Source organism: Acinonyx jubatus, chromosome A2 (genome assembly GCF_027475565.1).
Source record: "Acinonyx jubatus isolate Ajub_Pintada_27869175 chromosome A2, VMU_Ajub_asm_v1.0, whole genome shotgun sequence".
Classification (NCBI taxonomy): Eukaryota; Metazoa; Chordata; class Mammalia; order Carnivora; family Felidae; genus Acinonyx; species Acinonyx jubatus.
The window spans coordinates 152,536,532-152,548,634 of NC_069383.1; the positions used below are offsets into that span (position 1 = coordinate 152,536,532).

The 12,103-nt window shown below is 54.9% G+C and overlaps 1 long non-coding RNA gene across 4 annotated transcripts; it reads left to right on the forward strand.

Annotated features, from left to right (window-relative positions):
* Nucleotides 1-907: 907 nt before the first annotated feature.
* On the forward strand, nucleotides 908-10,454 carry LOC113593520 (uncharacterized). 4 transcript variants are annotated; one of them, XR_008297200.1, is made up of 4 exons: nucleotides 908-1,082; nucleotides 2,789-3,723; nucleotides 5,379-6,802; nucleotides 8,558-10,454. It is a non-coding gene; the product is annotated as an uncharacterized LOC113593520 (long non-coding RNA). The 4 variants fall into 4 exon arrangements; XR_003413708.2 differs by having other exon boundaries at nucleotides 2,824-3,723; nucleotides 8,558-10,453; XR_008297199.1 differs by having other exon boundaries at nucleotides 2,824-3,723; nucleotides 8,851-10,452.
* Nucleotides 10,455-12,103: the final 1,649 nt, after the last annotated feature.

Genomic DNA, 12,103 nt, shown 5'->3' on the forward strand with positions numbered 1-12,103 from the left:
ATCTGAAGCAAGCTCCAGGCCGTCAACACGGGGCTCGAACTCACAAACCGCAAGATCATGACCTGAGCCAAAGTCGGATGCTTAACCGACTGAGCCACCCAGGCGCCCCTGCCTTTTCAACTTTCTTAGGAATGACCTTGGTCAATTTTTGTTGTTTTTCTTTTTAATTTGATGGAGACCAATTTACGTATTCCTTTGGTTGCTTGTGATTCGGTGTCATGGCTAAGAATTCTCCCGGTCTTCCAGGCACTTGTCCCATCCTCCTGCCCCCAGCCCCTCCCTCTGGTCCTGGCCGGAACACCCCCCACCCCACTGGGGTTGGGGCGTCTGCGCCCTGCCCTCGTTCCCCCAACCGGGAGGCCTCTTGGGCCCGCACCCTGCAGCCTCCATCAATGTTTAATAACGAACAGAGCGCACGGAACCTTGGCAAGGACGCGGGAAACCCCGCCCGGAGCCACCCGCCCGCATCCAGCGAGGGGGCCCCCGTGGCCACAGATGGGGGCCGCGACCACGCTGGGCCCCGCTGTCCAGGTGGAGCCAGCGGGACACGGGTTTGGGGGGGGGGACAGGGGGAGAGGAAAACGGAACTGGCTGACCCCCTTGGGGGGGCAAGGGCGGTGATCGCTCCCTGAGTCCTCCCCACCCTGGCCCTGGCGCTGCTTCTGGCTCCCCGCCAGCCCTGGGCTGACCCTGCCGGCGGGAACCGCCTGTTACGCGGCCTGCCGCTCGGCTCCGGGGGCCCGAAACCAAAACACCCAGGAGGAGGGAAGAAAAACACTCCGGGAGGGCTGGTGGGGGAAGGGGGCGGTCAGCGGATGTGCCTTGGGGTTGGGGGCTGGGCAGGGGGTGGGGGGGTGGGGGGTCACCCAGGCAACCGACAGCCGACAGCCGTCTCACGCACCCGCACCCGGGCTGTCCCGGCTCTGCTCCCAGCCTAGCTGTGCAGCCTGGGGTGGGGGGGGGGGGGGGGCTCTCTGAGCCTCAGTTTCTCCATCGGTGAAATGGGGGTAGTTAGTCCTCCCTCGGGGTTGTGAGAGTGGAGAGCGAGCAGAGTGAAGCTGTCGCTGACATCATCCACAACGGTATGTTTTTTTAAAGTGTGTTTATTTGTTGAAGTTTGTTTATTTATTTACTTTGGGGGGGGGAGGAGCAGAGAAAGAAAATCTTAAAAAAAACCATTTTTTAAGAATGTTTCTTCATTTTTGAAAGTCAGAGAGAGACAGAGCACAAGCAGGGGTGGGGCGGAGAGAGAAAGGGGGACACAGAATCTGAAACAGGCCCCAGGCTCTGAGCTGTCAGCACAGGGCCCGGGAGCAGGGCTGGAACTCACGAAACCGCGAGATCATGAGCTGAGCCAAAATCAAGAGCTGGACGCTTAACCGACCGAGCCACCCAGGTGCCCCTCATCCACCATAATATTAAAGTCATGGTTTGCTCAACAGCACACAGAGATTAAGGAGGCAAACCATGAAAGACTCTTAAACACTGAGAATAAACTGAGGGTTGATGGGGGGTGGGAGGGAGGGGAGGGCGGGTCAGGGGCACTGAGGAGGGCACCTGTCGGAGGAGCGCTGGGTGTTGCATGGAAACCAATCTGACAATAAATTATATTTAATAATAATTTTAAAAAGCACACAGATTAATGCCCCACCCAGGGGCTCCTCTGGCCCAGTGGACAAGGGGGCTGGTCCTGAGCCCCCAGCTTCCCATGGATTTGTAGGGGGGGGGGCTGTGCCTCCCTGAGCGTACCCCCCCCCCTTAATCTTTCCCATTTCTCTCCCTTTCATGTTTCATTTCCCTGTCTCACATTCTCCCGATCCGTTCCTGTCTCTCCCTGCTTCTGTCTCGCCCTCAAGCCTGCCTGGGGATCTCCCGCACTAACCCAGCGCCAGCCGTCAGTCCAAGAGGCTCTCCCGAGCCCAGATCCTAATCTCCCCCCCCATCTGTCCTCACTGTGGCCTCGGGGGGCCCCCGCTCCAGGAAGCCTGGGGCTCTCTCTTGCTGCCCAGGAGACCCAAACCGCGTCAGAATCCCTCTCAAACCGAGGAAACCCAGCAGCCCGACATCCACAGCCTTACACACAGCCACCACTCCCCTCCCCTCCCTGACTTTTTTAGATGGGGAAACTGAAGCCTGTATCATGAGGAGTCTCATCCAGGGCCTCCAACCCCCAGTGGCATGACTGGTCATTCTGGTCTAGCCACCAGGCTCTGTGGCTCTCAGGCTGTCCTCCAGCCTGCGGTCCCCTGGGCCTGCCCCATAAATAGTCGCTGTAAATGGTTCCCCCCACCCCCCCCCCCACCCCGGGCAGGCTGGACAGCGATACCCTCACCTCCCACAGCTGGTTTCCCAGTGGCTGTGGTCTGGTGGGTGGCCCAAGTCATGTCGCGGTGGCACTGGAGGTGGCCTGGTGCCAGCCAGGAGCTGGGGGCGGGGCAGCTAGAAGCAGGGTCTGAGGTGGAACCTCCACCCGGGAAGTGCCCCCATTGGCCCCGAGCTCCCTGCCTTTCATCGTAACTGGGGGGGGGGGCGCAGGAAGGGAGTCTCAGGCTGAGGGTCCCTTCTTCAGGAAGCCCCCAGGCCCTTGGGGACCCCCAGCTCGGGGTAACTCCTCCCGGCCTAGACTCTATGGAACTAGGAGTATCTGTGTCAGGCCTAGACCTTCCCAAGCTGGGGCCTTGGACTTCACCTGCACAAAGCAGGAACCTGAAGGTGGCTAGGAATGAATGAACAATCCCACAACCACAAAAACCCCATCTGAAGCCGGGTACGAAATAATACGTTCCAGGGTGGGACATTGGATGACGCCACCCCCTCCCCAAGGCAGAGCGCCATCCCAACAACGGGGTCTGGAGCCCGACGTCCTGGGTTCGAAACCCCTCCTCTGCCACTCATCAACCTGCGTGACGGGTTCATCTGTCTGCGCCTCTGTTTCCCCTTCTGTAAAAGATGGTACCCTGGTCTCGGAGCTGCTGAGGGGAGTAAATGAGCCTGTGGGAAGCTGGGTCGGGCCTATCGTCAACCGAAAGAGGTGAGCCTCTTCCCTCTGACAAGATTGAAATTCTAGAGAAAATCAGAGATAGAAGCATGGTGTCTGTACCAGCCCTGGTGAGTCTGGGGAGGCCCCGAATCTCCATCCCAGACCCTGGCCACCTCTTAACTCCCCTCTTTCCCTTTCAGCCTCTCCTTTACTACATCCCTCCGCTCCCAGATCCCCAGTTTACCTCCCTGTGAGATGGGCTCAAACAGGCCCATCCTCTTCTCCATTCTCCCGCAAAACTGCTCCTAAGCCCGACCCTTTCTCCCCAGATTCTGGTCCAACCCCAGCAGAATCTGTCCCTGTAACCAGCAAGGCACTGCCTCCCTGGTCTCCGTGCTTCTGCTCTCAGCCCCCATAGAACCTTCCCTCCATGTGGCCAGGGTCAGACTCGTCCTGCCTTTCTCGAGAACCCTCTATGGCTCCCACCTTCCGTGGGGTAAGAGCCAAAGGCCTTGCCATAGCCCCAGGACCCTGCTGGCCTTGCGGTTCCCACTTCTTTCCAACTGTTGGCAGGGAGGCTGGGGAGAGCCCCGGGTCCTACGGCCTCCATCCAGCTGCACCCCGGGATGCTGCCAGAGACTCTTGGTCTCCTTTGCGAGAAAGAATTCGAGGACAGACCAGGCATAACGGCTGAGTGGTTCAAGAAGGAACGTGTAGTTCAAGCGAGAGTACACTCTTGAGAGGTGAGAGCGGGCAGGCTCAAGGAAGAGCTCCTAGGCCTGGGGTTTGGGTCTCTAGCCTTTATGGACAGTTGTTAACGAGGGGGTGGAATATTTATTTCTTGGGGAGGGGATTTTGGGGGGAGCAGGGCTTTGCACTTTTGTTGTTGTTGTTGTTGTTGTTGTTGTTGTTGTTGTTGTTGTTGTCTTGGGCCTGTCTGGTTTGATCCGGCTTTTTGTGGCTTTGTTTTGGCGGGCTGCCAGGACAGACCTCTGACTTTCCCCATAACTGACCGTGACTCACCCTTTGCTGGCCTTCAGACATCCTGTTAAAGCCTAACGAACTGCTGACTCTAACACAACTCTCACTCCACTCAGGCCACATGGGCCTCTGGGAAACTCCACGGCAGGCACTCTCCTGCCCCAGGGCCTTTGCACACGCCGTGCCTCTGCCCGCGACAGTCTCCCCCAAGACATCCATATGTCTCCGTCACCTCCTTCAGGTCTCAGCTCGGAGGTCCGCCCACATGCCCTTCTTTTTCTCTTGCCATCAGGAGTCTGTGTTTTGTTCACAGCAATGTCAAGCCAATGTGCTTAATCAGCGTGCTTAATCACATTCTTAATGAGAGCCATTTACCAGGCGCTTACTGTGTGCTAGGGCCTGGGCTAGGGGCTGGGGACAGGGCTGAGCATGATGGGGACATATCCCTTGGTGGGATTTATGGCCTGGGGGCAGGGAGAGAGATGGATGGAATGAATGGAGTAGGACACTTGGCCAGATGTGGCAGAGAGAGAGTTTTTCAGATGAGCACCTTCTGGAAGGGGCGGCATGGAGACCGAAGCCCTGAGCTGGGAATGCATTTGTTTCTTCCTGAGGAGGTGGCGTGGGGAGGTCATGTGGGGAGGGCAGCAAGGTGGGACTTATGGGGCCTTTGGGGCCACAGGGAGGGGGTTGGTCGTCACCTTCAGAGCAGTGGGGCACCCTGGGAGATCTCAAGGCAGGTGATCGGATTGGAGTCATGTCTCCCAAAGGAAAGAGCGGCTGTGTGTGTCTCACCAGTTCACACATGGGGAAACTGAGGCTCAGAGGGGTGAAGTCACTTACCCAGCGTCCCCGACTCCCACGTCTCCAACCAGGAGCCCGCAGATCCCTCCCCTGCCCCCACCCAGTCGCAGATGGGTAAACCGAAGCAAAAAGGTGCTGTTACTTCCCAAGGTCCTCTGGGAACACAGTCAGCCCTCCTCCACTCCCCTTGCCCCTCCCCGTGTCCCCTCACTGGGGGACTTTCTGACAGGGAGGAAACAGCAGCGGCTGGTTTCACAAGTGGGTGGCCAAAGCCTCAGTCCCGGTTTCGATTTGCTCGATTTGCAGATTTGCAAATAGCATCCGGCTCCAACCGCCTGAGGCCTGGGGAGGTTTGCTGCCCCACCGGCTGCCTCCTCGGGACTGATCAACCTGTCTGCTCAGGGGAGGCAGGGCAACCCTGGGCAGAGGGGAGGTCAGGGGTCTGGGGACCGTGTGGGCAGGGGAGCCAGGGGCCTGGGAGTGCACGGAGCCCTCATCCCCACCGAGCTTTGATCACTCATTCAATCAACAGTCAACAATGACTTCATGCTTTGCTGAATTAGCACATTTTATTCTCCTGCGGAGCATATATTAGGTGCTTGCTGTTTAAAAGGCTGTGTACCAGGTACTAGTTCATCCCATCACCCCCAACAACGCTATAAGGCAAAGTCTGAGCTTCCTGGGGCTGGAACAGATGACCGTGAACCTGCCACATTTCAAACAACTTGTTCTCACACAGTCCAGGGGGCCGGAGGCCTGGAACCCAAGTGGTGGCGAGGTGGGCTCCTCCTGGGGGCTCAGAGGGAGCGCCCAACCCAGGCCTGTCTCCTGGCTTCCCGTGGTCGCCGGCAGCCTGTGGGGTTCCTTGGCTTGTGGCTGCATCACCCCGATGTCTGCCTCTATGTCCACGTGCACGTGGCCTTTGTCTCCGTCTTCTTCTTTGTCCCTTAACCCGAGTCCCCGAAGCTCTTGTCTCCAGATCCAAAGCTCATTATGTTTGCAGTGACCCTTGTTAAAGAACAAAAATTGGACCAAGTAGAAGATCTAATTGCCTTTATCAAACCAGACACGGGGCGCCTGGGTGGTTCAGTCGATTAAGCGTCCGACCTCAGCTCAGGTTACGATCTCATGGCTCATGGGTTCGAGCCCCGCAGCGGGCTCTGTGCTGACAGCTCAGAGCCCGGAGCCTGCTTCGGATTCTGTGTCTTTCTCTCTCTGCTCCTCCCCCGCTCACACTGTCTCTCAGAAAATAGATAAATGTTAAAAAAAAAAAATTGTTTTTTTTTAATCAGGCCAGGCACAAATGGGACAGCATTGCACCTAGTGACTGGAGGGGAGCTGGGAGGAGTTGTAAAAAAAATGGAAGGTTTTTACCAGAAGGGTGGGGCTAGAAAGTTATTAGCAAAAGAAAAGAGGGGCGCCTGGGTGGCTCAGTCGGTTGAGCGTCCGACTTCAGCTCAGGTCGCTATCTTGCGGTCCGTGAGTTTGAGCCCCGCGTCAGGCCCTGGGATGGCCCAGAGCCTGGAGCCTGCTTCCGATTCTGTGTCTCCCTCTCTCTCTGACCCTCCCTCGCACACGCTCTCTCTCCCAAAAATAAATAATTTAAAAAAATTAAAGAACAAGAAAGAAAGAAAATTCCTGGCTGACTGGTTAAGACTTACATTCTCAGGGAGGTTGAATTTGCAATTAGGTTAGGTATTAAGCCCCTTTTTGGCCTAAGGGACACTATCTTGGACATTTGGTTTTGCTTTCACGCCCTTTAAGGTCACATTCTCAGGTTGTGGGTAGACATCTCTTTTTTGTGAGGGGGGGGCACAACCCAGCATTGTCCAAGAAGATCATTATCAGCTCTACTTTATGGGCAACTGAGGCACAGAGAGATCAGGTTGCTGCTCTGAGGGGCTAGGACTTCAACCCTGGCTGTCGGGAGCCTGAGTCTATTCGCTTCACCGCTCTGGAATCCTCTCCAATCTGCTGTGGGCCAAGCCCTTGCCGGAAGCTGGGGACATCGAGGCGAGCAAGGATTGGAAGCAACAGGTACATGACCTTGTGGACCCCAGGCTAATGGGTGTTCACTGTGTTCTGATATGAGCTTAAGACCAAGGGTCCCCCGAAGCGATCTGCCTGGTGTCCTCCAAAAGACGGGGCCACCTGGAACCTGTGAATGTGGCCTTATTTGGAATAGGGACTCTGCGGATGTCATTAAGGTAAAGATCTTGAGATAGGATCATTCTGGTTTAGGGTGGGCCCTAAATCCAATGCCAAGTGTCCTTGGAAGATAAGAGAAAGGAGGGGAAGAGCTGAGACAGAAGAGAAGGCCATGTGAGATGGAAACGGAGACTGGAGCGGGAGACTGAGTTTTGTGTGTGATGTGACAAAGGGACCCAACTGAATTGTTTGGGCTTTTTTTTTTTTGGTACAGAAAAGGTAACTGGTTTTATTAGAGCACGGGGACAGGACCCGTGGGCAGAAAGAACTACCTGAATTGTTTTCAACATAGACTCTCACTGTACGGATTCTTTTAGACAATACTCTCCCCTCCCCGCTGCTGAGATAGATCCTCTCTATCTTGGAGCCAATTCCTGACCTCCATAGGGTGGCCGTGGGCATTTAATTCCAATCCATTGGTCAACGTGTCCCTGCCTGTGCCAGTATCCCTCTGACTTAATTACAAGCTTTGTCATGGGTCCCCATAGCTGGTAGGACAGGTAACACCGCCCTGTTCTTCTGTATAAGTATTCTGACTATTTGCAACCCTCTGCTCTTCCCGGTGAATTTTTGTGTCACCTTATCATGCTCCTGAGGGAAAGCCCGTGTTGTGACTTTAGATGGGGTTGTGTTAAAACTTCAGCGGGGGGGGGGGGGGGGGAGACAAAACAGACCCTCAGATGGGGAGAATCTGCATCTTTTAAGCCTCAGCCTCCCCGTCCATGAATATGGTACATCCACCTTCCCTGTTGCTTCTTTAGGATCTCTTAAGAGAGCCATTTCTGTTTCCCTGAAGGGTCGAGAGCCCCATTTATTTCATTTATTTCTCTTTCCAATGTAGGGAAGCCTCCACTTGATCTGTTTCACCAGATCATTCCTTCCTCTATCATATTCCCGATACCACCGAGCTGTTTTGTTTCTTTGTTTGTTTTTGGATGGACCGATTTTCACATGGCCGGCATCTGCCCTCATGGGTTTTGGGGTGCACGACAAGTTCATTTTAAGCTATCCGTCCTCTGTTCCCACTCTTGGTGGAGGTCATGGTTCAGAGATTTTTCCTGGTGAAATGATGGGTTTCTCCGGATCTGGTCATTTGGATCCCAGCCCGCTTCCTCAGCGACATCAGTCATAAGGCCAGCCCCGCTCCCCCAGTCTCAGGGAACGAGATGAGATCCCCAGGTCCCCTAAAACTCAGGTTGTCACCTCTCACTCCCCACCTCTCCCCTGTCCGGCCTTCCCCCCAGCGTCTCCCAGGAAGGCAGCCCATGGAAGGGCGGTCATTCCTTATATTGCAAGTGCCTCCCCAGGGATGAAGGAGTCACTGCTCTGGTCACTCCAGCCTCGGAGCTGGCAGGTGTGGGGGTGCACATCACATATTTCCGGAATCAGCCGCCTTCTTGAGGCGGCCTGGCGCCTCTGTCTCAGGCCCTGGGGCATTCTCGGAGTTTTCTAGACACCCCCCACTCTGGCGCCACTGGGCTTTGCTCCAGGAAGAGCTGAGATTTCCCTCGATCCTGGACATCAGGCCTGGGATCAGACCCAGGAGCCCAGAGATCATTTTATGTGTTTATTTATGTTTTCCAGAGATCATTTAAAAATGCCTTGTGTTATGGAAAATTTCAAACATGCCCTGAAGTCAAGAATGCACAGTGACCCATGGGCCCGTCCCCGGACGTTCAGTGACCCAGGAGGCACTGACACTGAGTTCCATGACACTCCTTCCCCCTCGACCTTATGAGGTTCCTGCTAATCCCAGGGTCATGCTTCTCATCCGAGACTTGAGATGGGTCTTACAGGATGAGCCCAGCTCCAAAATCAAAATCACCCTTGAGACCCTCTCTCCCCGTCTCTCCCCCATCTGTCTGTCTCTCTCACAGGTGGACTGGGTCCCCTGTCTCACCTCCCCCGTCTCCTGCATCTACCTCGGGGCCTCCAGTCTGAGTGGGATGAGCCACGCTGTCGAACCTCCGGGGAATGGTTGACGGGCTGGACTTTGAAAGGGGCCAAAGTTATACACGCTGAGCCCAACCTGGGCCTGGCTGCCTTGCCCCACCCGTTAACCCCCTCCCCTCATCCTGGGAGCCACATTGCTGGGTCCCAAAGCCTCCCACCCCAGCTCCCCCATTGGTCACCCTGAATCCAACCTCCTGGTGACCCCAGGGGCTCCGGGGTCTCAAGGCACCGGTCTGGGCTCCTCAGCACCCCCAAGATTATTCTACAAGAGAAGCAGGACCACGAGTGGACCTTGTCAAGGGGCGGCTGCGCACTGGGCATGGCTGAGGCGGTGCTGCTGAACGCCGCCTCACTGGGTTGGCCCGCACCCTGCAAGGAAGCCTGCCGTGTAGACGAACAACTCAGGCACTTGGACAACGGTGGGAATCGCGGTCCACCCGTTGTGTCGATTTACGTCAGCATAAAGCAAACACGTACAGCAGACAGGGCAAAGGACACCAAATCCAATCTAGGATTTATTTTTATTTTATTTTATTTTTGTTTATCCTGAGAGAGAGATGGAGCGCGTGTGAGCAGGGGAGGGGCAGAGACAGTGAGAGGGAGAGAGAGAATCCCAAGGAGGTTATTATGTCATTGCACAGATGGGGAAACGGAGGCAGCGTCTGGGTGTGGGGCTTTGACAGCTGTGACATCTCCCAGCCTAGACTGACTGCTTTTATCTTCTTTTCTGTGTTTATGTAACAGTATGTTCGTGTGTATTTCGCCAAGGCTTTGCAGATACCACCTTAGGGTCGCCATGATTTAAAATACAGATGCGTTTTATTCCGAAGGGAGGAAGGGAACATTACCAGGCACGTCTGGACAGCTAGAGTCTATAGTGAGATAGCACTTGACGTCCTTACGTAGGTACAGCAAATAACTCAAGTTCCCCCAACAGAAGACTTTGTATAAAAGCACGTGAATTTTATGGGGCGCCTGGGTGGCTCAGTCGGTTAAGCGTCCGACGTCGGCTCAGGTCATGATCTCTCAGTCCGTGAGTTTGAGCCCCGCGTCGGGCTCTGGGCTGACAGTTCGGAGCCTGGAGCCTGCTTCCGATTCTGTGTCTCCCTCTCTCTCTGACCCTCCCCCCATTCATGCTCTGTCTCTCTCTGTCTCAGAAATAAATAAACGTTAAAAAAAAAATTAAAAAAAAAAAGCACGTGAATTTTGTTATGATGTTGCCTTTCCCCAACTGGTCTTAAAATAAAATTTCATATAACTGTGTTAAAGGTCAGCTTTGTTAGGGCATAACTCCCATACAGTAGAATTCAGTACGTGACTCACGTACTGAGCCTGGGTGGCTCAGCTGGTGAAGCGTCCGACTCTTGATTTCAGCTCAGGTCATGATCTCGTGGTTCGTGGGATCGAGCCCAGAGTTGGGCTCTGTGCTGATGGCGAAGAGCCTGCTTGGGATTCTCTCTCTCCGTCTCTCTGCCCCTCCCCTTCCTGAGCTCTCTTTCTCTCTCTCTCTCTCGAAATAAATAAATAAACGTTAAAAAATAAAACCCAGGGGCGCCTGGGTGGCTCAGTCGGTTAAGCAGCCGACTTCGGCTCAGGTTATGATCTCATGGTTCATGGGTTTGAGCCCTGCGTCGGGCTTTGTGCTGACAGCTCAGAGCCTGGAGCCTGTTTCGGATTCTGTGTCTCCCTCTCTCTGACCCTCCCCCGTTCATGCTCTGTCTCTCTCTGACTCAAAAATAAATAAATGTTTAAAAAAAAAATTAAAAACAAAACAAAACCCAGTAAAGTACAGTTGGATGTGTTTTGGCAAATGCATAAGTCCTGAAACTGTCAATCTGGATATCATATTTCCATCACCCAGAAAGTTCCATCGGCCCCGTGGCAGCCCATCCCCTCCCCCAGGTATACAGTAACAGATAGTGGATGTACACATTTGCCTTTACCAACTGGACACGGCGAGTTACAGATTCAACCGGGAGATGGAAACATCTCCTGCCATAGTCCCCCTGGGCTGAGCCCAGAGTGGGCTCAGGAGCCCGGGGTCAAGGTCTTCCTATGGGTATTGGCAATTGGCCAAAGTCCCATTTTATGGCCAGTACTAATGAGGCTAGAGACAAATGGCCCGGAGGGTCCAATGGGCCCTGATGTCAGCCCCTCAACAGTGAGGATAAAAAGGAAATGCGGGTGTGGCTATAGACTGAATGCTTGCGTCCCTTCCCAAGTTCATAAATTGAAACCCCGATCCCCAGTGTGATGGCGTTACAAGGGGGGGGTGCCTTTGGGCGGCGATTAGGTCACGATAGCGGAGCCCCCACGATGGGATTAGTGCCCTTATGAGAAGGGACACAAGAGAGCTTGCTCCCTCTCCCTGCTTTCTGCCATGTGAGGACACAGACAGAAGGCAGGTGTCCACAAACCAAGAATCATCCCTCACCAAACACCGGATCTGCCGGCATCCCGATCTTGGACTTCCCAGCCTCCGGACTTGTGAGAAGTACCTGTCTGCTGTTTAAGCCCCCCGTTCCGTGGTAGTTATTGTCGTAGGAGCCTGAATGAAGATTTGCCACATCCCGGGGTCCCCAGGAGCCCTCAACCAGTAGCTTCATCCTTCTGAGTCTCAGTCTCTCTGTCTGTAAAACGGGGATACTTCCGGAACCAGCCTGCTGGGGCTTTTGCGGCTATTAAATCTCCCTGCCAGGACTCAGCTGGGCACTTTTAGGCCTTAGAAGCTATTATTATTGTGATTGCCACTGTTGCCATCCCGGCTCTGGTTCTCCGTCCTGAGAGTTCCCAGCTGGGCGTCCCAGAACTCTTCTCTCTGCCTCCTGACTCCACCCAGCAGTGGCTTGTGGCCTTGTCTCCATCCTGCTGCTCTGTGCCCTGGGAAGTGGCTATGGCCATGTGGGCGAGGAGGGTGGACTGGGCCGGCAAGTAGCTCAGGAAATTCCAGGGCAGAGGCGGTGCAGGGCGCCGTTCACCTCACCTGCTCCTCCCCACCCCTCTGGCTGAGGATGCGCCCAGACTTTTGTCCTTCCCCCACTGTGGGTGGTTGAGGGCATCACATCCTGCTCCACTCGCCAGAAGACCCCGACCATCTTAAACTTAGCCTTGACTATCTGCTGGAGCCTGCAAATTGTCAAAGGGAGCTGGGGGTGGCACGAAGCCAGCCCCCGAAAT